We start from the raw sequence: 24,635 nt of genomic DNA, 5'->3' as shown, positions 1-24,635 counted from the left end.
ATCCGAAGTAATTATTTTGATCACTGACCCTTGTCATTTACTCAGTAATTTTCTTTTATTTTCCTTTTATCTGTATTTATTCTATCTATATTCTTACTATTTTCATCTGTATTTATTTATCTCTATTTATTTTCATTTTTTTCTCCACTAGATAGAAGGACTGATATGGGTATGACCACTCTAACTTAAAAAGTTAGGGAAAAAAACCCTCCAGAATTTGACTATTTTGTCCCTCCAGACAGAAGTCTGTGGAATCCAAACAGTTAATCAGAGAGAAATTCCAGCCAATTCCAGCAGGAATTCCTTCCATGTTTTTTAGCTTTCCTCTTGTCACCAGTTTTGTCCCTCTCTCTGCTTTTTAATCACCCAGAGGAGGAGACATTCCCCCTTCACTGGTCAGAGACAAGAGTTTGGCAGAGGGACTGCCTCAAAAACACCGGGAGGGCTCCTGAACCAGTTGTTGTGGGTGGGAATGAGCCAAGCTTGGGATAAACAAGCAATAAAAACAATAACCCCCATGGGATGTTCCTCCAAATACGACACCAAATTATTTCAGGTCTCAAGCTGGGAGAAAAAAACCACCTTTTTTGATGGCACTGTCAACAGGAGCTGCTGTTCTAACTACCAGGAATTCCACAAGGCCACGAGGGCAGGGAAGGCACCAGGAACTGGTCACACCTTCCACTGGGACAGCCTTGACTTGGAATAACCCTGGAAAGACTCAGACACGTTCCTGACCTACTGCTGCTTGTGGATCAAAGGAGGAACACGGGCAGTGTGTCCTGTTTGGGGATTCTCCAGCTCAAAAAAAGGCACTGGGATACCGGGGTGGGTCAGCCAGGATGGCTGGGAGAGCTGGATTTAGGAGGAGAAGGTGGGAGATGAAGGTGTGTTCAGACTCCAGGTGAGGGAAGATCTTATTCCTTCATAAAACTCTGTAAGGGGAGGATATAGAGAAGATGGATCCCAACTCTTGGGAACATAAACACTTGACTGGAGATGCCACTGGCCCTACTTGGAACCGAGTTTTGGATGAGATTCCTCAAAAGGTGATACCCAGCCTAAACTATTCTGGTTTATGTAGAGTTTCCATCTGAACTAGCCACCAAAAGCTTCCTCTGGAGCCAGTGAATGTTGAATTTTGGATATAAAACCCACTGGCTGCACTGGACATTCCTCCATTTTTGGGGACTCTAGAACTTCAACTTGACCAGAAGAAGAAAGGCTACAGAGTAGACACAAATGTTACAGAAAAAGAAAAAGAAAAAGAAAATCCTCTATTTTTATTTCTTCAGTCTTCCTACTTTCTCTCTGCAATTCTTCACTTTTCCAGGGATTTCTCAGCAACCTCCACCTCCTTATTCTGTCCCACACTCCTTTAAACTTTAAAGACTTTAAAGAGAAGCATTTAAAGTCCTCCTGTCCCTGTGCTAACACATGTTTTGGTTCTGAGGGTCCCAGGACGTGCTCTTACGAAGATTACAAATCACTTTGTGCTGCTGCTGCTGTCTCCTGGAACGACTCCACTGCAGCAAGAGCTGGAACAGTCCATGTAAAAACATTTATTATCCCTTTCCTCCCTGTCACTCTGCTGCTGACATGACTCTTTCTTCATCCATATGGATGGAGAAACAATGTTCTCTCCGAGGGGACAGAAGGGAATAAAAGCTCTGCTCTGAAACTCCGTCCAGGATGAGAATGTGAGGAGGAAGAAATGCCTTAAATATGCTTTTATCTGCCTAATCTTAGCCAGACATGGGGTGTTCTCCCAACTAGTGCCATGAAGACACAACAGAGGAAAGCTCTCACACGGTGACCTCATTTTCCTGCTGTTGAACATCCTGACATTTTTATTTAGCCTTACAAGATAAGAAAGTGGGATTAATCTCCTCTTCCTGCTAAGAAACTGAGGCACAGGTGAAGAGTGGGATTCATCTGCACAGCTTTGGGTACCTGAGATTTAGCTGTTTTCATCTGGTTAATGATCTTCATTCTCATTACAGTTAAAGACAATCAAATTAACAAACTGAACAGAGTTTAGGGTGGGAATGTCCATGTCTAATTTAGGATGAGATAAATTATAGAATCACAGAATGGTTTGGGTTGGAAGGGACCTTCAGGGCCATCTAGTTCTCCACATTCTACTGAGTGTGATCCTTGGCACCAGCATTTATTGAAATTCAGTCAACCCATCTAATCCATCTACATATTCCTGGTCAACAGGACAGAGAACTAGGAGAAGACCCAACCCCTCCTACAGACATGCAGGACACTTTGAGACACCTCAAATAGTTCCAGAAAACAACGATCAGGCCAATTGAGTGACTAAAAATCTTCTGCAAAGAGGAAAAAGGGTCCTGGAGGATCAGCTCAAATCACAGAATCGTAAAGGTTGGAAAAGGCCTCTGAGGTCATCAAGTCCAACTGTCACCACCACTCTCTACAACTCCCTGCCAGGAGGTTGTGGTGAGGTCAGGGTTGGTCTCTTCTACCAGGTAACAAGTGATAGGTCAAGGGGAAACGGCCTCAAGCTGTGCCAGGGGAGGTTCAGTTGGATATGAGGAAAAATATCCTCACTGAAACAGTGGTTAAGCATTAGAACAGGCTGCCCAGGGAAGTGGTGGAGTCACCATCCCTCAAAAAGTGAGTAGATGTGGCACTTGGGGACATGGTTTAGTGGGAATGGTGGTGTTCGGTCAAAGGTTGGACTTGATGATCTTGGAGGTCTTTTCCAACCTTAACGATTCCATGAAAACAGAGCTGCTCCAGAGCCTCCAGCTCCCTGGCAGGCTGTCACTCAGTGTGTGGCTGTCTGGGCTGTGAGCACGAGGCACTTGGAATGTCTGTTTATTTGGATTATTTATTAAGCAAATGATTTCTGTGCTCGGCGTCTGGAAACACCCCATAAATAAAACACAGCGGAGGCTTACATTTCCCTGCTATTCACAGGCAGCCACACAAATGTCTCCCAGCCCTCCCTTCCCTGTCACAACAAACCTCTGGAAATAACACCCAGGGTTTGCTGTCAGGGCCATGAGACAGAGGCATCGAGGAGAAAATCTCCTGCCATCTTCTGGAGGGGGATTGGCAGGAGGCAGCGGCACCAAACACTCAGGAAAAGCTTTCTGAGGAGGAGAATGGAGCACAGGAAGAGCAGAGCCTCTTTAAATTGAGGACTGACCTCTAAGGACACCTTCCATCTGTCTTGGCCTGCCTTCCAAATGGTTTGATCAAGGTGCTGAGAGGGAATTTTTCAGACAGGGGGGTGTTTTCCCGAGGAACTGAAATCTCTTATGAGCTACAGCCCAAAAATCCACACATTGGGTCAGGCTGGGTTCCAGGTCCAGCCTGAGGTCCAGTCTCATCCTCTCCACACCAGCATCACTGAAGGATGTAATGATCAGAACTTGAGAGCTCTGCAGGAAAGGGAGAGCTGGAATATTTTCCAGGGCTTCAAAATGAGCCCAAACCCATTTATAAGACCTGGATCATCCAAGGGGAGCAGACTCAGCCCAGTTCATCCCAAGAAACACTTTGTAAGAAGGGTTCAACAGATGTTCCCAAAGTCTAGAAGTCAGTCTTTTGCTCTATTATACTTTTGGACTGGCCCATTTCATGTTTGGTTGGTTGGATTTTGTGCCTTGGTAAGTTAACACTGTCTTAAACAATTCCAGGGTATGATATGGGTGAAGAAATTTCTACATGATTACCCCTGTTTTTCAGGAAAAATAGGTTTATAATAAAGCCATTCTGTGTCAGGGGAGACCAGAGATGGTAATTTTTAATAGACCAGCCCAAATGTAACCTCTGAGCCTGAGGAGCTCCAGGGGAAAACTCCAGGTATGTGGGTGAAAAATGGAAATATTATGGTGGAACTTAAACCTGCCCTCAAGACCTTTCCTCCCCTTAGAGTGGAACCCAGAAGATGCAAAGTTAAGAAGGGTGACCACAGGAAAACAAAGCAGGACAGATTGTTCCCTACTGGACAAGTTCTGCAGAGGTTTTGGACAGATAGAACATGACGCAAGAGGTGAATGTTGACATACCAGGTCATAACAAGAGGTCAGGTAAGAAATGGTCACCAGCACTGGGATGTGGAACATCACAGATGAAATGAGGCCACCAGCTCCTTAGATTTGGTGACTGATAACCCTAAAAAGACTCCAAGTATTTACCGTGGGTGAATCTGTGGAACAAACAGCATCCTGAATTTCATCTGTCAGTGCAGCAGAAGGCCCGGGTGAGGGAGGGATGTTCAAGGCATTTTATGCTGGGGTCTCATCAATCCTCTGCCATGGCAAAGCCAAAACCAGATCTTGACTGGAGTCCTGGATCTGGTGACTCCAGGGTTTGTGGGACAGGGAATCTGGGACAGGATTAGGGCACTTGAATCACAGAATCATTGAATGGCTTGGGTTTGAAGGGACCTTTAAGATCATCTCATTCCAACCCCCTGCCATGGGCAGGGACACCTCCCACTAGACCAGGTTGCTCCAGCCTGGTCTTGGACACTTCCAGGGATGGGGCAGCCACAGCTTCTAAGGGCAACCTGTGCCAGGGCCTCCCCACCCAATGAAGCCTAATAATCCAGGAAAAGGGGGAATAGTTTCAAACTGACAGAAGGTTTAGGTTAGATATTAGGGGAAAAGTCCTTCCTGTGGGGATAGTGAGGCCCCGGCACAGGTTGCCCAGAGAAGCTGTGGCTGCCCCATCCCTGGAAGTGTCCAAAGCCAGGTTGGAAGGAGCTCTGAGCACCCTGGGCTGGTGGAAGGTGTCCCTGCCCACGGCAGAGGGTTGGAACCAAGTGATCTTGAAGGTCCCTTCCAACCCAAACCATTGTGTGATCCCACAAGTCTATGACTCTGCAGTTCTATGGATCTATGACACTTGCTCTCTCCTTCTCAACACTCACACCTTCTCCCAGACTGGGATGGCTGCCCTGTGGCTCATCCCCTTCCCAGTGCCCCTCCCTTCCTTGCAACCAGACCCCCAGGGAGACACCACTCACTCCCGAGCTCCTCTCTCAGGTACAGCTCAATAGGCTCAATAATTACCAACCCCCTGAGGAGCCCGGGCTGCAGACACAGCAAACTCCCAATCAGTGCAGGGGGAAATGATGTGTTATTAATGTCCTCTAAAACAGGCAAATGAGATTTCCCTGCCCTCAGACCAAAGGCAACTGAATTAGTCCAACGGAAAGGGAAGAAGAACAGGAGACAGTGTTTAAATTAGAGAACAGAGGGAGGATGGTGCTTTTTAATTTAGATTACAAATCCACTCTCCCCTGGACCGCTTCTGTCTGCTCAGTTGCCTGATTTGTGCTTGGCTCAAAGGAGAAAGTTATTTTCTTTAATTTTTTTTTTCCCCTTTTCCTCCACCACTCGGAAATCCTGGAACAGGAACAGCTCTGGGAAGGCACAGCCAGAAAAGCCAAACAAGGCAACACAGCAGCAATCAGTGAGGTGATCTCGGAAATCAAACAGGAGCTCCTGGGATTCTTTCAATTAGGTGGTTAAAGGAAAATCTTTGGGCAGAGGCAACAAAAGTAGAAATAAAAACTTGAATAAATTCTCTTTGCTCCTCACAGGAGGATGGAGAAGGGGGCAGGTAATTCCCTGAGCAGGAAAGGAAAGGGTGGGATGTGTCTTAGAGCCACTGGAAAGGGAGAGGGGATATTTAGACATGCAGGGATAAAAGGAGGCAGGAAAAAGAAAGCCCAGGATGTGATGAACACACAGTGAGGTCCTTGAAGAAACTGGACCTCTCTTGCTTGATTTTGTTACCTCATTACTGGTTTCATCCTTCATGGCTTCAGAAACCTCCCTGGCAGCATCAGGGCTGATCTCTCCCCTCACACTCAACTGCAAAACACTGGAGGGCCACAGACCTGCAAATGCCTCTTGAATTCCAATATTTTCCTTTCCATCTATGGAGTTCTGCAAATGTCTCTGTGAAAGACAGCAGGGCCCCCTGCTGAAGCTTGCAGAGAACCCCAGAAAAGGGAGATCTGGATGCTCTGGTCCATTGAAAAGGGTTTCATGTGGCCAGATGTTGACATGTTCCTCCAAATGAATGGCTGGAGGTAGGTTATTTTTAAGGCAATTGATGGAATTTGGCTGTTTTACTAAACAAGGTACCCCATCCTAATGATATTATCCAGACTAAGGAAGATGAATCTAAAATGGCTCCCAGACTCTGAGTGGGCAGGTGATTTTAGTTGTTTGATGTCTGTCTCTGATGCACAAGGCAGGAGTTTGGAAATACAGAATTATTTAGCTTGGAAAAGACCTCCAAGACCATCAGGTCCAACTGTTGACCCAGCACTGCCAAGTCCTCCGTGAAACAATGTCCTTAAGTGCCACATCTCCACATCTTTTAAACATCTCCAGGGATGGTGACCCCACCCCTGCCCTCAGAGTCCTGTGCCAGGGCTGGACCACCCTTTCAGTGAAGAAATCGGTCCTAATATCCAGCCTAAACCTCTCCTGGTGGAACTTGAGGACGTTTCCTCTCATCCTGTCACTTTTTACCTGGGAGAAGAGACCAACGCCCACCTGCCTCCAGCTTCCCATCAGGGAGTTGCAGTGAGCAAGAAGGTCCCTCCTCAGCCTCTTTTTCTCCAGGCTGACCCCCCCCAGCTCCCTCAGCTGCTCCTGCTGCTCCAGCCCCTTCCCCAGCTCCATTCCCTTCTCTGGACACTCTCCAGCCCCTCAATGTCCTTCTTGTCCTGAGAGTTCACCTCTCACACTTCGGTGACGTGTTCCACTGTCACACTTTCCCTGTTAGATAACTCCTGGTTTCCTCATGCAATAGATCCACAGGTTTCTCTGAGGAAATCCTCTCCTTGCTCTGGCACTTCAGGGTGATGTCCCTGTTTAGAGAGCTCAGGTTTCCTTGCAACCAGGAGGCAGGAGAAACTGCTGAAGAAGAGGACTGAGGTTGAATATAATTGACTTTATCGAGCTGACCTGGTGTCTGATCTTTCTCAAATCACTTGCCCTCTCCATAATGTTGTTTTCCTTCCCTGTCTCCCCCTGGACTTTCTGCTGGGATTGTAACTCTTACAAAGGAGGAAATCAGCTTCCTTTTTTTTTTTTCTTTTGTTTTTGTCCTTTTTATTTCCTTATTTAATTTCATTCTCTCTCCTTCTCTGGGGCCACTTCATTTGCTGCTTTCCAGGGGATTCCTCTCTGCACAAGTTTCTGCCGTGCCCACTAGATGTCATGAAATGCTGAGCTCTCAGAGCTCAGCAGGAGAATGGGGACTTTTGGGGCTGTTTTGTAGCAAATTGCTGGAGTTCCTCTCCCTGGCCATCTGCTTTCTGGAGGCAGCCCACTCAGCTGGGAGCTGTGAGCAAAAGCATCAGCTGCTGCCAGCACCGTTCCTATTTTCAGCTCCGAGGAATCACGACCGTCGGCGGCTCCGCCAGGAACAGCAGCGCTTGGCATTTGCTTGTGGGCTGGTGAGTAGAAGGAGAAAACCCAGAGAGAGATGGGTTTGGCTCCATCTGACCCAGCATTGGGCACAGACAGCTCTGCAGCTCTTCCAAGTCCTCGTGTCAGCTGCAGGAGTAACTTTGCTCCCCTGCTTTACGAGCCCCTTGAAGGAGCAGGTGGGCTGGAAGAAGTTGTGCTCGGGATTGGTGGAGGCCCCTTCCTGGAAAGGCACTCAGAGAGGGAAAAAATATGAAGTTTACAGGCTGGAGAGATGACTCATCTAGAGATGCAGACTTCATGTGCAAAGGGCTTCAGACTCTAAGCGTTCCTTAATTGGTTTTGGATGCTTTCCTCAGTTTTCAGAACCGACCTTTGATTTTTCTTTCCTTCTTCATGTGATTAGTTACCATTTCTCCACTTGCCTCTCTTCTATTTTAAAGCACTGTCTTCTCTATTGACTGGCCTTCCTCCAGCAGGGTTCAAGTGTGTGGGGGATACTTTGCATTAGTTGCTTGACTTCAGATAAAAATATGTTTAGTGGAGCTGTGTGTTCATTTTCAAATGCTGCTGGTATTTCTCTCCTTGCAAAAGAAAGGTGAGGGAGAGAATTTCATCCCTTTGACTTTCAGCTGAAGTGTTTCCAAGACAGACTGAGTTATTCAAAGCTGCCTGGACAAGGTCAGTTTGTTGGGAAGATCCTCTCTGTCTTCCAAAGGACCCACAGATCCACCTGAAGTTCCATGTGAAGATGCCACGTGCGTTGAGGAGCGAGCACATTTTCCCAGGGAATCATGTTCACAGCTCAGCAAATGTATGATTTTTCTGAGCCAACATCTTGTCAGACCCAAGTAAGACTTTCCACACTTCCAGCACTGGAAGCAAAATTCTCAGGATGTTTTGAAAAGGGTGGGTTTTTTTAGATTTTTTTTTTTCCTGTCAGACTTTCCCTGTTGATGTTCTGACCTAGTTTGTAAGTTGGCTCAGGCCAGATGAGTCCCAGGAGGTGACAGGGATGTGACTCCCTGGTTTGAGGGGGAAAAGGAGGGTGAGAGTTTGTCCATATGGACAAAATCTCTGGAAGGCACTTGGATTCAGGATTGAGAACAAATGCCAGCTCATTTTCTTTGATCTTCTAGCCCTTGGCCTGCAGTTGCAGAGATTCAGCAGCAGAGGAAATGCAGAGAGGAGAACAAGAGAAAAGGGAAACAAGGATGATGGAGGGACTGGGGCATCTCCCTTAGGAGGAGAAGCTGAGAGAGTTGGACGTGTTCAGTCCCAAAAAGAGTTGCCCTGAGCACTGTTTGAGCAGGGAGGTGGGACCAGGTGACCCACTGTGATCCTTTCCAACCTTTCCCATTCTGTGATCACCTTCCTGGCCTCTCTCCTGGCCTGTCCCTGTCTCTGTAATCCTGGAATGCCAGCCCTGGGCACCCAAAAATGGCAGGAAAAGCCTGCTGAAGCCCGGGATTGAACCAGGGACCTTTAGATCTTCAGTCTAACGCTCTCCCAGCTGAGCTACTTCAGCCCTGCCAGGGCTGAAATTATCATAAAACCTGTCGGAACAGGAAGGGCTTTCAGCCTTTTTGGGCAGCCTCTGATTGACTTTAGCTTGGGAGACAAAGAAGTTGTTTGTTCTGGGGCAGACAGTGGTTGGTTGTTGGCAGAAGAAAGGGGGAGTCATTGCAAAGCCCCAGTGCTTGTCAGGGGTGCAAAACCTCCAGCAAACCTGTGGAAGGTCAAAAAAAAGTCTGATTTTCACGAAGAAACGCCTGAAATCCCTGTTTCCCCACGCTGGGAATAGCCTGGGTGTCCTGTACAGAGAGATCCTGCCATCCCTTGCCCACACAAGCTGTGGCTGCCCCATCCCTGGGAGTGTCCAAGGCTGCCCGGTATTCCTGCACTCCCTGCCGTCGTCCCCGTGTCCTTCCCGAGCCGAATCCCGCTGTTTTCCTCTGCTTTGGAGCCGGGAGAGGGCAGCAGCGCTCACGCACAGACAGAGCGGTCCTGCTGCTGTCCCCGCTCCTTCGCGGAGAGCCTGGAAGCGACATCCCGGCTCCCTGGGGATGTTGGGATGGGCAGCAACGCAGACAGGGGGCTCTGGCACTTCCAGCTCGGCTAAAGCCGTGGACTAACCCTTTGTATACCGAAGGAAAACTCCTCTGCGTCTTGGCTGGGATTTAAGGACCTTTTCCATCATTCCAGGCTGTGACCAAACAGCCTCTCCCTTGTCCTCTCATCTGTGCCTGGAGCAAGTGCCTTTGGCTTAATTACACCTCTTGACGAGCACTTAAAGCCCTCTGTGTCTAAGAAAATGAATTAAACAAACCTCCTGCTCCCCCTGCCCCCAAAATAGTGAGTGAAAAAAATGAAGGCAGTCTTCTGAAATAAAGTCTTTCCCTTAATGAGCACTCACTAATTAGAGCCACACATCTCTGCCAAGCAGTGGGAGCATGAATTGAAAGTTTTCATCTTGATATGAGAAAGGATTTTTGCAGTCAGTCACTGGAACAACTTCCCCAGGGAGGTGGTGGAGTCCCCATCACTGGAGATTTCCAAAAGGCAGGGGGACAGGGTGTTGGACAGTGTGACACCCTCGGATCTGCAAAGCCCCAGTGATCAGAGGAGAGGTTCTGACATGGGACAGGAGAGCTCTGGCCTCTCTCCCACTTAAAGATGCCACTTGCAGGGCCTGGGATCAGTATTTAAAGCGTGTTCTAGCATTTGTACTGATTAGGATGGTACAGAGGTCTCTGGGGAGGTCCCCTGAGTGAGTGACCTTTTGTGAAGGAGCCTGGCCTTGGATTGTGGCTCTGCTCTTGTTCTTAGTAGGTGGTGGCTGCCCTGACCCCCAAAATCTCCCTCTGAGTTCACGATTCATCTGCCAGGATGAGCCCCAGAGACTTTCCTGCCCCCTCTCCTCTCTCCAGCCGGGATGAGCCCAAGAGGCATTTGTTTTAATGTTCCAACAGGAGAGATCCACAGGCACAAAACCTGGGCTGTGGAGATGTGTCAGCCCAAAGGCAGGCAAGGTGAGAGGGAAATGCCAAATGCCTCATTGATTCCAGACCTGCTACACGAATCCTGCCTGGGAGGATGTGAAGCTGTCAGAAAAAGAAAAAAAAGAAAGAAAGGAAAAGAAAAAAAAAAGGTGCTTTAAAAGGACACAGTGTTGATGAGAAGTTGGCAGGTTGCTTTGGGCAGGCTGTTTATTCTCGTACAAAGCATTCCAAATGCAGACTGTTTACCCACTGGAAACCCCTTGGCATTGTGTTTCCCTCACACAGCTCATTCCTCACCAGCTGGAGCTCTGCAAAACACCTTTCCTTAGTCACCCGTGTCCACCCACATCCAGATGCCATCAGTTCCCACAGAGCTCGAGGAATAGGAATTGACCTGAACAACTTTAAAGGGCCTCTGACTTCCCTCTTGCCCCTTTTCACAGAATCACAGAATCCCAGAATGACCTGGGTTGGAAAAGACCCCTGAGGCCATCGAGTCCAACCCATGCCCCAACCCCACCTTGGCACCCAGCCCATGGCACCGAGTGCCACGTCCAGGCTCTGCTTCAGCACCCCCAGGGATGGGGACTCCACCCCCTCCCTGGGCAGCCCATCCCAAGGGCTGATCCCTGTCCTCTGGAAAGAACTTCTTCCCCATGTCCAACCTAACCCTGCCCTGGCACAGCTCAGGGCTGTGTCCCCTTGTCCTGGGAGCAGAGCCCGACCACCCCCAGCTCCCCCTCCTGTCAGGGGGTTGCAGAGAGTGCTGAGGTGTCCCCTGAGCCTCCTCCTCTCCAGGCTGAGCCTCCCCAGCTCCCTCAGCCTCTCCTCATAAGGCTTTTCCTCCATATCTGTCTTTAAATTAATCAAAGCCAGGAGGCCCATCGGGTGGCTGGTGGGTTGATAATTCCCTGCTCTTTGGTTCCCTTCTCTGCCCCTGATGTCTCCCATGACAAAGGTCATGTCCTTCAGGCCATATCCCCGTGATGGGCAGGGATGACACAGTGTTTGCATCCACAGAAACCTCTGGAGGTCACAGGAGACTGGGAATTTGGAGTGCTAAGCCTGAGCAAACCTCCTCTGCTTCCCAACATGGTCCATTAGTCGAGGCTCAAGATTAATAATTTTCCATCAGCCAGGAATGTGGGCAGAAGCAGTTGATAATTATAGACATCCTGGAGCTATTCCCTCACCAGTTCAGGAAATTCTGTAGCAGGATAAAGTTAATAAGGATGCTGAAGTGTTCCTCTAATGATACAGTTATAATAGTTTAGTGAAAAATCCTCTCTAATGGTGCATATATGTAATTATAGAATCATAGGTTGGAAGGGACCTTAAAGATCATTTATTTCCAGCACCCAGCATATGTTGCATAAAGGGGAACATTTATTTTTCGTGGCTTTTTCTTTCTCAGCTGTATTTTGCTGGCCACTCCTGCTACTCTGAAAGATTTATCCCTTACCTTCATTTCACTTTGTCTGGGAATAAAACCTCCCCTTTCAATCGAAAGTGAATTTCCTCAGTCCTTTTTCTGGTCCTGGAGAAGTCCTGCTGTTCTGCTGCCCCTCTCAAAAGCAACACAGGACCTGGCTCAGCATCTCTGGGGAGCTGGGCTGAGGATGGGAGGAGAGGAAAGCCACGTTCCTGCACACACACACACATCAGCTCTTGTATAAGGCAGTGTCAACTCATCTAAAGACTGGTGCAAAAATTCCAGCACTTTCTACAGAGAAAAAGAAAAAAAAAAAAAAGAGAAAGGAAAAGAAAGGAGCTGGCAGAGGTAAAGGAACATGCCAGAAATTAGTGTATCTTTTTCTTTTTTTTTTTTTTCTCACTCTGGTGGTTCTTTGGGGGATTTTCACCTCCTTAATTCTGCTGGTTTGTGTTACTCCACTGGTTAAGCCCAACGTAATTGTTAACCTCTTGTGCCACTTAGTGATGGGGGAGGAAGGAGAGAACTCCAGGCCTTCTCATGGAATTATTAAGGTTGGAAAAGACCTCTAAGATCATCAGGTCCAACTGTTAATGCAGCATCACAGTGTCCACCACTAAAATATATCCCCAAGTGCCACGTCCACACTTTTTGAGCACCTTTGAATGCCAAAGTCCGTTTGGGCTCTTCCAGGGCTGGGGATTCCACCACTTCCCTGAACAGCCCATTCCACTGCCAGGCCACCCTTTCAGTGAGGAAATTTATCCTAATATCCAATCTAAACCTCCCCTGGTGCCTTTTAGGCCCTTTCCTCTTGTCCCATCACTTGTTCCTTGGGAGAAGGGACCGATCCCCACCCGGCTCCAACCTCCTGCCACTTCCAGAGTCCAGGCGGTTGCTTCCCAGCCAGAGTGCAGAGGAGAGTCCTGGATGCCCAGGGAAGTGCTGCACACACTTGGAGGACACAGTGGATGGATGACAACTTCCTAGGCTGTTCCAAAGGACATGGAAAAGGGCTCATTCCAGGGGTCAGGATGGCCGAGCGGTCTAAGGCGCTGCGTTCAGGTCGCAGTCTCCCCTGGAGGCGTGGGTTCGAATCCCACTCCTGACAACTTGTTTGCTGCTCAGACTCATCCCAGTGGGAATTCTGCTGCCTCCCAGTGTGGGAGACCTTCCCAGGAATCTCTCCCTGCTCTGATCCAGCCCTTGGATTATTGCTCTCCATAGGGTTGTTCAGGTTGGCAGTGATGAGGCCTCTCCCTCCTCATTTAACACCTGGGTCGCATGGAATTTTGGCTTTTTGGATCACCAAATCTGCTGGTGACAGCTGGGTTTCACCATCTGGAAGTGGGAAAAGGATTCTGTCCCACGAGTTTGGGGCTGGCTGTGAGGGCTTTAAACTTGGTTTGAAGGGGGAAGGGAATAAAGCCCGGCTTGCTAGAGATGAGCCTGAGGGCAGCGTGCCAGTGTGGGGCTTGAAATCCATCTGCCTGTGGGAAGGAAGGACCTACAGAGGGATCTGGGCAGGCTGGATCTGTGTGTTCCAAAAAAATGAGGAGATGTGGCACTTCCCAATATGGTTGAGTGTGAAGGCTGAAAGATTGAACCTGCTGATCCTGGAGCTCTTTCCCAAACTTCATGACTGAACGATTCCCTGAAGCACAGAAATCCTCTTCCAACCTAAAAAAAGGTGGAAAAAAGGCAGCAGCTGCAGCAGTTCTGGGCAGAACAATCTTTTTTGGGATATTTTTTTCCTGATGCATCTCTGTCTTTATAACTTTTATGCCGCAAATTCCTTGAGATTACGTCTTTTATTGATAGTCTTTTATACAGCACTGCAGTGTCAGTGTGTGCTGCTGGTAGTGGAAATATTGTCTTCATCTGTCAGAGCAGTGACTGTCAGCTGTAACTGCTTGGTTGCTCTTTCCCAAGCTCTTTTTTGGTCACTTCAATCAAATCCCAGGGCCTGGATTTCTCCCCCACCCCCCAAACCAGTGGCAAGTCCTGGAGATCCCCTCTGCCTCCCAGGCAAAGAGTGAGAGTCCAGCAAACCCAGGTGCACAAAAAGAGCAGGAAAACCAGTTTGTCCTGAAAGGCAAGGAAATCAGACCAGATGAATCATCCCATCTTTATTTTGTTAATTAACACACGACCCAGCAGCACTTTGTGCAGTCTCAGGTGGCACCTCCCATAAGATACCAGCATCAAAGCACCTTTTCTGCTGAGGGGAAGAGAATTTTAAGAGTCCAGAGCTGATGCCAGTGATGAATTTCAAGCTTTAAGTTAAAAAATAGAGTCTTCCAATTTAGTGGCAGAAGAGGCCAAACCTTGCCTTTAAATAGAATATCTGTTTGCAACAGCCCTGTCGAGATCACGTGTCGTGCTGCCATCAGGAACGAGATGTTTCTCCCCCCAAAATGCTGCTGAACAGCGAGGATGGAGCGTGTACCTGACTCCCACTGTGGAACCGTGCTCGCTGAGCACATCCAAATATCAAGGCAGTGTTGGTAAACTGCAGAGGATGGCGGAGAACAACTCCAAGCGTTTCAAAAGTCAGGAGGGAGATGAGATTAAAAGGAAACAATATGTGCAATTTGTCTAATCTATGACTAAGGGGACCAGAACTGTCTTACAGGCATTTACAGAATGGGAAAAACAACAAAGAAGGAGAAAGATTGGCTTAGAGTGGAACAAAGAGTATTATTAGGAGCAGTGGGAAGTGAAGGAAAGTATAGCCTGAACAACCACAAGAATTTAATGTATTCCATTGTAGACCTCCTCGTTACATAACATTTCTTTAAACACTTCTTTTTTATTTTTTTTGTGGAGAGCTCTGGCCTTTTCCAGAAATATCTGGGGTTTTACAGAATATTTGATGATGATTCATCATCTTAATTTTTTTGTGTTTGTTTTTAAATAGAAATAATAGAAAAAGTAGTTGTGGCTTGCAGTGACTGACTTGGAAAGCAGCATCATCCATAGACTAATTGCTAATTTTTAATAAACAAGATTACACAGGGAAAGGCTTTTGGCAGGAGACCACCCTGATTCCTGGGTTCTTGGAAAAGCAGGAGGGCACCAAGAGCTCCTCTGAGTTCACTTTAGGGACACCTGAGAAACAGGCCCACGAAGGAGAAATGCTGGGGAGTTGATGGGAGAGAAGGAAATTGGTTGAATTCCCCAGAAAAAAAAACAAAACAAAACAAAAACATTCACAGCAGGAGAAAACCATCTCCCCCAAAATTTATTAAGAAATATATTTATACACACATATACGGGAACTGATTCTTTCCACAAGGAATTTTATGGGGAATTTAGAGCATATTTGCCAAATCTGGAAGCAACCCAGATATTTCTTTTATGATCCCATGAGGTGGAAGATTCTCCCCACAAACTGATCCAAGGTGTTCCAGGGGGATTTCTGAAGCTCTCGAGGGAAATGAGCTGCACAGACAGACAGACACACACATGGACTTTGCTTGTTCCAACACCTTGAGATGCTCCACATAAACATTTGTCCCTTTTCTGGTTGGCTTTAACTTTTGGATTCACAGGAATTTTGTGCTTTTCCTAAAGTCAGAATAATCTCAACAGCTGATCCCTGCTTTGGCTGAAGTCCAAATACACTGGAAAAGTGTCCCCTCTTGACCAAAGGACTTTGGGACAGCCTTGTGTCCAAGGGAAGTTCAATTAATTGGTTGTTTTTCACCCTTAAAATGATGTATTGAACACATGGCATGAACCTGATCATCTTTGGAACGTTGGGCATTGAGATGATAATTGAGAATGTCTTTCTTAGGTAGAATATCCTGAGTTGGAAAGGACCCACAGGGATCATCCAGTCCAAATCCCTGCCTGCACAGGACCATCCAGAAATCCCACCATGTGCCTGAGGGTGTTGTCCAAACACTCCTTGGGCTCTGGCAGGTTTGGGGCTGTGACCTCTGCCCTGGGGAGCCTGTTCAGTGCCCAACCACCCTCTGGGGGAAGAACTTTCTCCTGAGATCCAACCTAACCCTCCCCTGACACAGCTCCAGCCATTCCCCATCTTTAGTCTCAGAATCCAAGAATCATGGGATGTTAAGGGGTTGGAATGAACCTTAAAGATCATCTAGTCCCAGGGATACCTCCCAGGCTGCTCAATGCCAGCAGTCCTCATTTCCACTTCCTGAAAACCTTTTCTTTTTTTTTTTTTTTTTTTGTTTGGTTGGTTGGTTGGTTGGGTTTTTTTTGTTTGTTTTGTTTTTTGCTCTGAGTTTGCTCAGCATCTCCTCATCCATCCAGGGAGGCCTCCTGGCATCTTTGCCGGATTTCTTCCTTGTTGGGATGCCTCACTCCTGAGCTTGGAGGAGGTGACCCTTGAAAATCAGCCATTTTTGGGCCCCTCTGCCCTCTTGCTGGGTTTCACCTCCAACAAATCCTCTGGAGCAATGGATGTCCAGGTGTCTTTTTATATCATCTCCAAGGGACAGTTTCATGCTGGGCAGGTGCCACTCCTCAGCTCCACAGCCTTGGGAAACCCACACTGATGCCTTTCCAAGAGAGGTCACAGGGGTCTGGACTTTTAAAAATGTCCTTGTTGGTTGATTTTTGAACGTTTTTTTTCTCTAATGAATTTACTCTCAGGCCTGTGGGGTGACTTGTGGGAATGGGGGCAGGGTTAGGAGTTGGACTCGATGAGCCTCGTGGGTTCCTCCCAGCTGTGATTTTGTGATTCTGTGAAATGTAATCCCATGACACATCCAGAAATGATCCTTTTTTTTCCCCCTCCCTGTTTTCAGATGGATGTCAATACTGCCACTCAGAGCAGGAGGGATTTGAGGAGGGGGACGATTTGAGGCCACAGATTTGAGGTGTTCCCAGTGCAGGAACTGCTCTTTGAGCCAATTGTCCAGCCAATTGAAGGGTGTCCACATCATCCCTTGGAGCATCCCTGCCTTCTGGGAGGCTCCGTGGTGGGATCCAGACAAATCACCTCCCACACACACTGACTAATTACCCTTCTTTGCCCAATTAACACCCCCACCAACCCTGCAAGCAAAAGCAAAACAGCTGCACCCACTGAAATGCCGGCCGGGAGCAGAGTCCAGAACGTGGCTCCTCTTCCTGGTTGTCCCTGTGGGAAATCCGTGGAAGTGGGAGCTTTGCTTTCCTGTTAGAGCATGAAACCAAACAGGGGCTGACAATAAACACACACCCAGCTCTGCCTCAGCTCCTGAAACACAGCGAGGAGCCACACAGGGAAGTCAGAGGGGTTTCACTCCCAAGGTTTATGATGTACCCTTCTTAATTGCTTCAAATTCACAGGAGAAAAACAGTGATTTCTCCTTTCTCTCTTAATTGCTCTCAATATTAAGAATCCAACAGCATATCCCCCCTCCCTTCTCCTTTCATCATTAGGCCCAACTGTTATTATGACATGTTTATGGGGTTTTTTCCCTTTTCAGTGTTTTTCTGCTCTTGATTTGCAGGGTGGATGGTTTCTATTGCTAATTAGCAGCTATTAAAGCTGGTATCCCGTTCAAGCCTTGATGAATGGAGATGGAAAGGAATAAGGCATCAGAATAAATCAGAGTACGAGGAACTGATTTTTCCTGTGGGAAATCTCTCTGAGTTGAATTGAATGTGCCTCTGTGTGTGCCTGTGGATTTTATGTAGGCATTGTATCATTGTTGTTATGATATTAAACAGGTCTTTGCAGCCTGTCATCCAAGATCTGGATACTATAAAATATAGGAGTTAGCTGGGAATAGAATCCTGTCTCCAGGATCCAATGAGCAATTGCAGATAACCAGGAGAAATATAAACACTGTGGAAAAAAAAATATGAGTAACTTATAACCAGTGTTCAACAATCCTAAATTTAGTGATTTTCCAAGCCAGAGATGTTAACAGTCCTTGATAGAAGTCACAGAAGTTATGCTGGGAAATGATATCCTGGGAAAGGAGGATTCCTGGGAGAAGCAAAGGAAGGACCCTTTTGCCTCCTCGTGGAGTTGGGGTATTGAATCTTGGACAGAGTAAAGGTCAGGGATTCAGGAATTATGATTATTAGATAGGAAAGGGGCCTGCAAGTGAAATCTCTGGTGAAGGGAAAGTGATTTCCAGGGACAACCCATCATCAAATGGACTCTGAGAAGTCCCAGGCAGAGCCCAAGGCTCTGACTGAGCCTGGAAGTCCTAACACAGGAATCTTTATTCCCCAAAAATATAAATCAGAGCTTTTTTTTTTTAACAAGACATTTAAAAAGAAAACCAAGGGAAATTATCCTGTCCCTTCAACTTCCCAGCCTTTCCTCTACCTGAAAACCCTATTTTTGGGATTTAGGGTGGCACAGGTTTCTTTCTTGTGGTGTCTGAGGTGTCATAAACCCCAGCAGGTGTTTATATGGACATTCACCCAGAAGAAACCACTCTTGTTATTCCACCCCGTGGTGGAACATCAATTCCAACCCTTATCCTGTGTCTTTCCTTTTTTTCTTGAAATCTGTGACTTAGTCTGCCTCCAAATTCCCTGAAGTGAGGATTCCTGCCTTTATTTGGACCAAACAACTCCATGTTTTCCCCTGGAAGACAGACTCCATATGTGGTGGAAGCCGGCAGAGCTGCGAAAAGCCTGCTGAGATGGGCCAACAAATGTGGGCTCTGGCACTGGGGTCCTGTTCCCCTTTGTTGGAGACCTCCATGTGGCTCCATCTGCAGAAGAAACCAATAAAAAAGAGCTGGTGGATGAGGCTGGAGCAGGGAATCAAAGCCCATCTGGAATTAAATCTGTTGAGGGACAACAAGAAAATTTTCTGCAGGCACATTAATGGGAAAGGATAGGAAAAATGAGGGCCTGCTGCTCAGCAGGGTGGGAATTCTGGTGACAAAGAGCATGGAAATGGCCCAGGTACTCAAGGTCTTCTTCATTTAAGTCTTTACTGATAAGATCAACCTTCAGAAATTCCTGTCCTCTGGACCAGAGCAGGGAATATTTATCCTCAGTGGAGGAGGGTCAAGCTGGGGAACACTAAGACAAACTAGACATGTAGAACTCGTGGGCCATGAATGTGGGGGTACTGATGTCATTGCCAGGTCACCTCGCTGGTCTTTGGAAGGTTGTGGTGGTCAGGGAAGGTTCCTGGGAGCAAAAACAGGCAAATGTCCCTCCTGTCTTCAAGAAGGACAAGAAGGACTTCCCCTTCCTAAATCCAGCCTGACTAGTCCTGATCTCCTTCCTTGTTACATCAAGGACCATTCCAGCTGGATGTATGGGACAAAAATGGACAGGTCAAACACAAACAGACCACCCAGAGAGGTTGTGGAAGCTCCTTCCTTGGAGATATTAAGAACTTGGGGCAACTTGAAGCCATCTAAATAATTTTTGAAGCGTCCTGGGAGTTGGGTGGTGGGAAAAGGTTGGACCTGGTGGCTTCCAGAGGGTCCTTTCAACCTGAATTATTCAATGATCCCACAAATACTGGGAAGCTGCCTGAGGTTCTGCAGTCCTTGCTCTGCTCCAAGGGAGGGACAATTCTCTTTGTTGCTTTCCTGACAGACTTTCTACAAATACTTTTCTGGAGCTCCCCAGTGATGGGGATCGTGCCCAGTGTTCGAGCAACAGCTCTAGAATATCACAGCCTCTTTGTTGGTAGAGTTTTCTTAATATTGAACCATAATTCCACTGGCTGGAATTTAAATCAGGATGTTCTCTCCTCTCTGTGATGGACATGGAGAGTAGACATTGCCTTCCTCTTTATGGAAGCATTTTGGGAGATCTTTGCGTGTCTGCCCTCTTGTTCCCTTCAGCAAATAAACACAAGAACGGTGAAAACCATTACAAAATTCAGCTGCAAAGTAGGCACACAGGAGAGGAGCTGGATGGTCTTTCAATCACCTTTTTTTAGTGAAAAAATCACCTTTTTTTATAATGAAAAAAATAAAACTCTTTCCCATGCTCAGTAACCCTGCAGTGAATGTCCCCTCTGCAGGATGTCTTGTGGCCAAACCTCCCCCAAAACTTCGACCTGCTGGGTGCTGATACCAGCAACCAGTGTTCCCACCAGTAAAATTAAGAATATGGGGTTTAGAAAATGTTATTAAACCCCTTCCTTTGTCACAAATCTATTTCAGGTGCATTTCAGAGTGGAATTAGGGCCCCACATCCACTGTTCACAGCAATGTTGGAATCTTCTCACTAAAGGGATTGTTTGGGTTTCAGTGAGGGAACTTAATGGTCATTCTGGGCACTGCCTGTGGAAAACTCTACCACAGGGGGAATTGCTGGTGTTCTGTTCCTTGTTTTTTGGGCTTCCTGCTTGTCTGAGTCTGTTAACACCCTTTCCAAACTGCTTTGTGCAGGAACAATCTGTTCCTTCAGCACTTACTGCAGTGGGATTTTGCTCCAGGTCTGGATTCTTCCCTAAATCACAGAAAATCACAGAATCACAGAATCAGAGGGGCTGGAAAGGACCTCTGAGATCATCAACTCAAACCCTTGATCCACTAGCACCACAGTTACTAGACCATGGCACTGAGGCCACATCCAGTCTCTTCTTAAACACCTCCAGGGACGGTGAAAAAGTAACTGGTTGTTGTGTTAAAGAAGGTTCTGAGTCCCTGTTGTGAAAAAGCAATTCCTATGTTCCTTTTATTTATTTATTTTTTTCATGGTTCTTAGGAAGTTTGGGGCAGAGAAGTTGGAAGAAAAGCAGTTTTTTTGACTGATTTTCTGCTGAACTCTTTGACAAGGGAACCTTCCACTTCCAGCTGCACATGGAAAGCAGAGATAAAACAGGGGAGACTTGGTCAGGTGGGAAAGTCAATAAGCAGAAATGGGGATACTCATGGAAAATATGTGACCAAACCTCGTGAAATATTGAAGAGAAGAGGCTTTTCCTCAGGGACCCCAAAATGCAGCTTTGTTGAAAGGCAGAAAATCCTGGAAACTGCTGGACTGATGATGGGAGAAATGGATCTGTTTAATAAGACAATAATCAAAGAACACCTTTGTTTTAAAATATGTTTTTCTCCTTTTCCCCAGCAGACCCAAAGACCTTTCTTTAAATAACACATTTATGCAGCTGGAATTCCCAAAAGAAAATATTTACAGATGCAAAGGCTGTGGGTTTTTTGTGCTCACTTTAATTTGAATTTTGGGTAAAATCCACTTCAAAACTCTCTCTGACTCCTGTCACACTGGCACTGAAGGGCCTCTCCAAACTGGACCGTGCTTAAAAGTTTGCAGAATCACAGGATGGTTTGGGTAGGAAGGGACCTTAAAGATCATCCAGTTCCAACCCCAGGGACACCATCCACTAGACCTGTGTGCTTATAGAAAAATTTATGTGTTTATGTGCTGATTTATTTATAGAAATATCTCCATTTAAATTGCTCAGTACATTTGTGTTGACTCTTCATTGGTAGATTTTGTGAGTTTTGCTTTTTCTTTATTTAATTTCTTTTATGTTGGAGTAGAGCTTCCTCTTTTTCATGCCCCAGCCCCTGGGAGACACCAGCAGGTGAAATTTGCCCTTTGGTCTAATGGAAAAATAATGATTCCCTGGAGTAATTGCTTTGGTTCCTGCAGGATTACAGAATCAGACTTTCATTTTGTCCATAAATCTTTTCTTTCTCTCTTTCTCTCTTTCTCTCTTTCTTTCTTTCTGTCTTTCTTTCTTTCTTTCTTTCTTTCTTTCTTTCTTTCCTTCTTTCTTTCCTTCCTTCTTTCTTTCCTTCTTTGACAGTGTGGGTTGAGCATTTGAAGGAATGTGGATTTTTGGCAGACTTTGCTGACATAAAATGAAAAGTCTGGGCCATCCATCCCCAGATCTCTGTCTTTAGACATTTCTTGTCTAAGGAACAGATAAAATAACCCCCAAAACCTGAAATCAAGGTCCAAAACACCGATTCTGATTAACCCAGAGCATTTTAAGTGACACCTCCCCATTACAATCCCACTAAGCCTGGGCTAAATATAAATAAAACATATATATTATATAAACATCCTGTTGTAAATGCAACTCTTGAAGGGAGATCCCTGGAAAAAGCAAAGTGACGCTTGCAGGACACGGAGAGAAGCAATTAAAGGGTCAAAGTGAACCAAACTGGGATCTAAAATCAAGTAATTGATCTTTAAAAGTAAAAAAAAAAAAAAAAAAAAGCAGATTTTGATGGAAAAAATTAATTAGAGAAAAGGATGATGTTGCTCGTGCTCTGATGGTTCCCAGGATGATGGTTTATGGCAGCTGGAAATTAACACTCTCTTCCAATTTTTTCTTCCTTAATTTTTCTCTTCCTTAATTTTTCTCTTTTGTCCCTTATTTTTTTCTCTTTTACACTCTCTTCTGATTTTTTTCTTCCATGGTTTTTTTCTTTGTAGCCTGTTCAGGTACCCAACACATTTTGGAGACTTTCACCATCCAGAAAACTCCTTCTGGCTCTTCAGACTCCATGAAAAGTTCTCTTCCTTTGTGGTTTTCAGACACTGGACATTATTATCCCACAATATTTTTCTCCAGAGAGGTGGTCTCTTAAATTGCCACGTACATAAGGGACATTTCAATGTGGCTGCTCCTCATTAACCCACAGAGATTTTTCAGATCCCAGTTAAGAGCCAGGAGAGGAATCAGTTCCAGTCCTTTCAAGACCTCCCATCCCTCACAACTTCTGCTCTAATGTTTAAATACCTTTTCCTCTGCCATTTCATCCCACACAGAGTGAACCATGGCAGCTTTCCTGGGTATCCTTTGCATTTTTAGAGTTTACAGGGCATGGAAAAAAAATATCAGGAATGACATTACAACAGTCTGGAAAATGGGTCTTTTCTGTGATGAAAAGAGAAAAGAGGGTAATGTCCTTTTTTGTGTGTGTGTTCTAGGTCAGCAAAGCTGGGGAAACTCCACACTGCTACAGATAAACATCACATGGAAATATGGAATTATAGAATGATTAAGGTTGGAAAAGACCTCCAAGATCATGGAGTCCAACAATCAACCCAGCACTGCCAAGGCCACCACTAACCCGATGTCCCCAAGTGCCACATCCACCTGGCTTTTAAACCCCTCCAGGGATGGTGATTCTACCACTGCCCTGGGCAGCTGGACCAGGGTTGGACAACCCTTTCAGTGAAGAAATTGTTCCTAATTTCCAGTATCAACTTACCCTGCTGCAACTTGAGGCTGTTTCCTCTCATCCTGTCCCTTGTTCCCTGGAAGCAGAGCCCAATTCCTCCTCCCTCCCGGCTCCCCCCTCCTGTCAGGGAGTTGCAGAGCCAGAAGGTCCTCCCTGAGCCTCCTTTTCTCCAGGCTGAGCCCCCCCAGCTCCCTCAGCTCTTCCTGCTGCTCCAGCCCCTTCCCAGCTCTGTTCCCTTCCCTGGCCACTCTCCAGCCCCTCAATGTCATCCTTGTCCTGAGGGGCCCCAAAACTGATCCCAGGATTTGAGGCAGTTCAGGCTGTTTTCTGCTCTGAGGAGAAGGCTGAGAACTGACCTGATCAGTGCATGCAGAGTCTCCAGAGAGCTGGGTTTAAATATCTGGGTTAAAATTAGTTAATTAAGACTCTCTGACAGCAAAGGCTCTGCATTTACCACTGACTGGAGGTGGCAGCCAGACATTAGGGGGTCAAGCTAGCAAAGAGGTGAACACGGAGGAGGTTTGGAGGCACAGGAGATAAAGACATGGGGAGCAATCCCTGGGGAGGAGAAATCCTTTCCCCTGTTTCCAGGAGCAGGGAGAAGCTTCATGTGTGAAACCATAATGTTTTTTAAAATCCCAGCAGCAGTTTGTGTGCTGCAGCCCTGGAGAGCAAAGGCTGCACATTCCTCTTCCAGTGGGTTGTTTTTACAGTCACAGCCTGGTTTGGGTTGGAAAGGACCTTAAAAATCATCTCATTCCAAGCCTTCTGTGGTCGACAAGGACACCTCCCACTATCCCAGGTTGCTCAGAGGCCCATCCAGCCCGTTATGGGGTTTCTCCTGGGTGACATGTGAGTCACTGAACCTCCAGTGGCTCAGACAGGTCTTGGACTCTCTGTTCAAACTCAGTTTTCAGGCTGATCTCAATATTTATCTCACAAAAAAACAGCTCCTTTGACTGTTTTCAAAGCAGTGGCATTTCTGTGAGAAATGTCTCCTTTCAGGGGATTTGTTTTGTTTTGTTTTGTTTTTTAAGAACAAAGCAAACAGCCCCTCCTTCCCCTTCACTCCAATCCCAAACCATCACTTGACATTTTTCGATCTTCTACCAAAGCCCTCAAAGTTTTTTGTTTCATCTCAAAAAAAAAAAAAAAGGGGGTTGGTACTGAAATGTTTTATGAATAAAATAAACACTGTGGCCATTTTCCCCATGGTCTTGCTTTGCCTGTAGCTCTGTCACAGCAAAATCCAGGAGTTTTTCTTAGTGTTGGCTCTGGGGAGTTTTAATGTGGCCATCAGGAACCCAGTTCACAGAATCCCAGAATCACTGAGGTGGGAAAAGACGTCCAATGTCATCAATTCCAAGCTGTGACCCATCCCCACATTGTCACCCAGCCCAGAGCACTGAGTGCCATGTCCAGCCGTTCCTTGAACACCTCCAGAGATGGGGACTCCACCACCTCCCTGGGAATTCTATCCCACTGCTTAACAACCCTTTCCATGAAGAGTTTTTTCCTGAATTTCCCAGCCCAGTTTGCTGAGCAGTTCCCTGGGTAGCACCATCAGCTGTTCCAGTGTTGCTCCTCCTTGGGTTTTGTGCATCCTGGTGGTCCTGGAGTGGCACTGACCTCTGAATCCAGCTGTCTTCCCTAA

General features: G+C 46.6%; 2 non-coding genes across 2 annotated transcripts; one reads left to right on the top strand and one right to left on the bottom strand.

Moving 5' to 3' along the window:
- Window positions 1-8,888: 8,888 nt before the first annotated feature.
- Window positions 8,889-8,961, bottom strand: TRNAF-GAA (transfer RNA phenylalanine (anticodon GAA)). Its single transcript has one exon. It is a non-coding gene; the product is annotated as a tRNA-Phe (tRNA).
- A 3,934-nt stretch (window positions 8,962-12,895) lies between these two features.
- Window positions 12,896-12,978, top strand: TRNAL-CAG (transfer RNA leucine (anticodon CAG)). The gene has a single exon. It is a non-coding gene; the product is annotated as a tRNA-Leu (tRNA).
- The last annotated feature ends 11,657 nt before the right edge of the window (window positions 12,979-24,635 follow it).

This window comes from Myiozetetes cayanensis, unplaced genomic scaffold, assembly GCF_022539395.1.
Source record: "Myiozetetes cayanensis isolate MyiCay16 unplaced genomic scaffold, myiCay2020 scf1, whole genome shotgun sequence".
In the NCBI taxonomy this organism is placed as follows: domain Eukaryota; kingdom Metazoa; phylum Chordata; class Aves; order Passeriformes; family Tyrannidae; genus Myiozetetes; species Myiozetetes cayanensis.
This window is presented reverse-complemented; position numbering and strand designations above follow the sequence as displayed.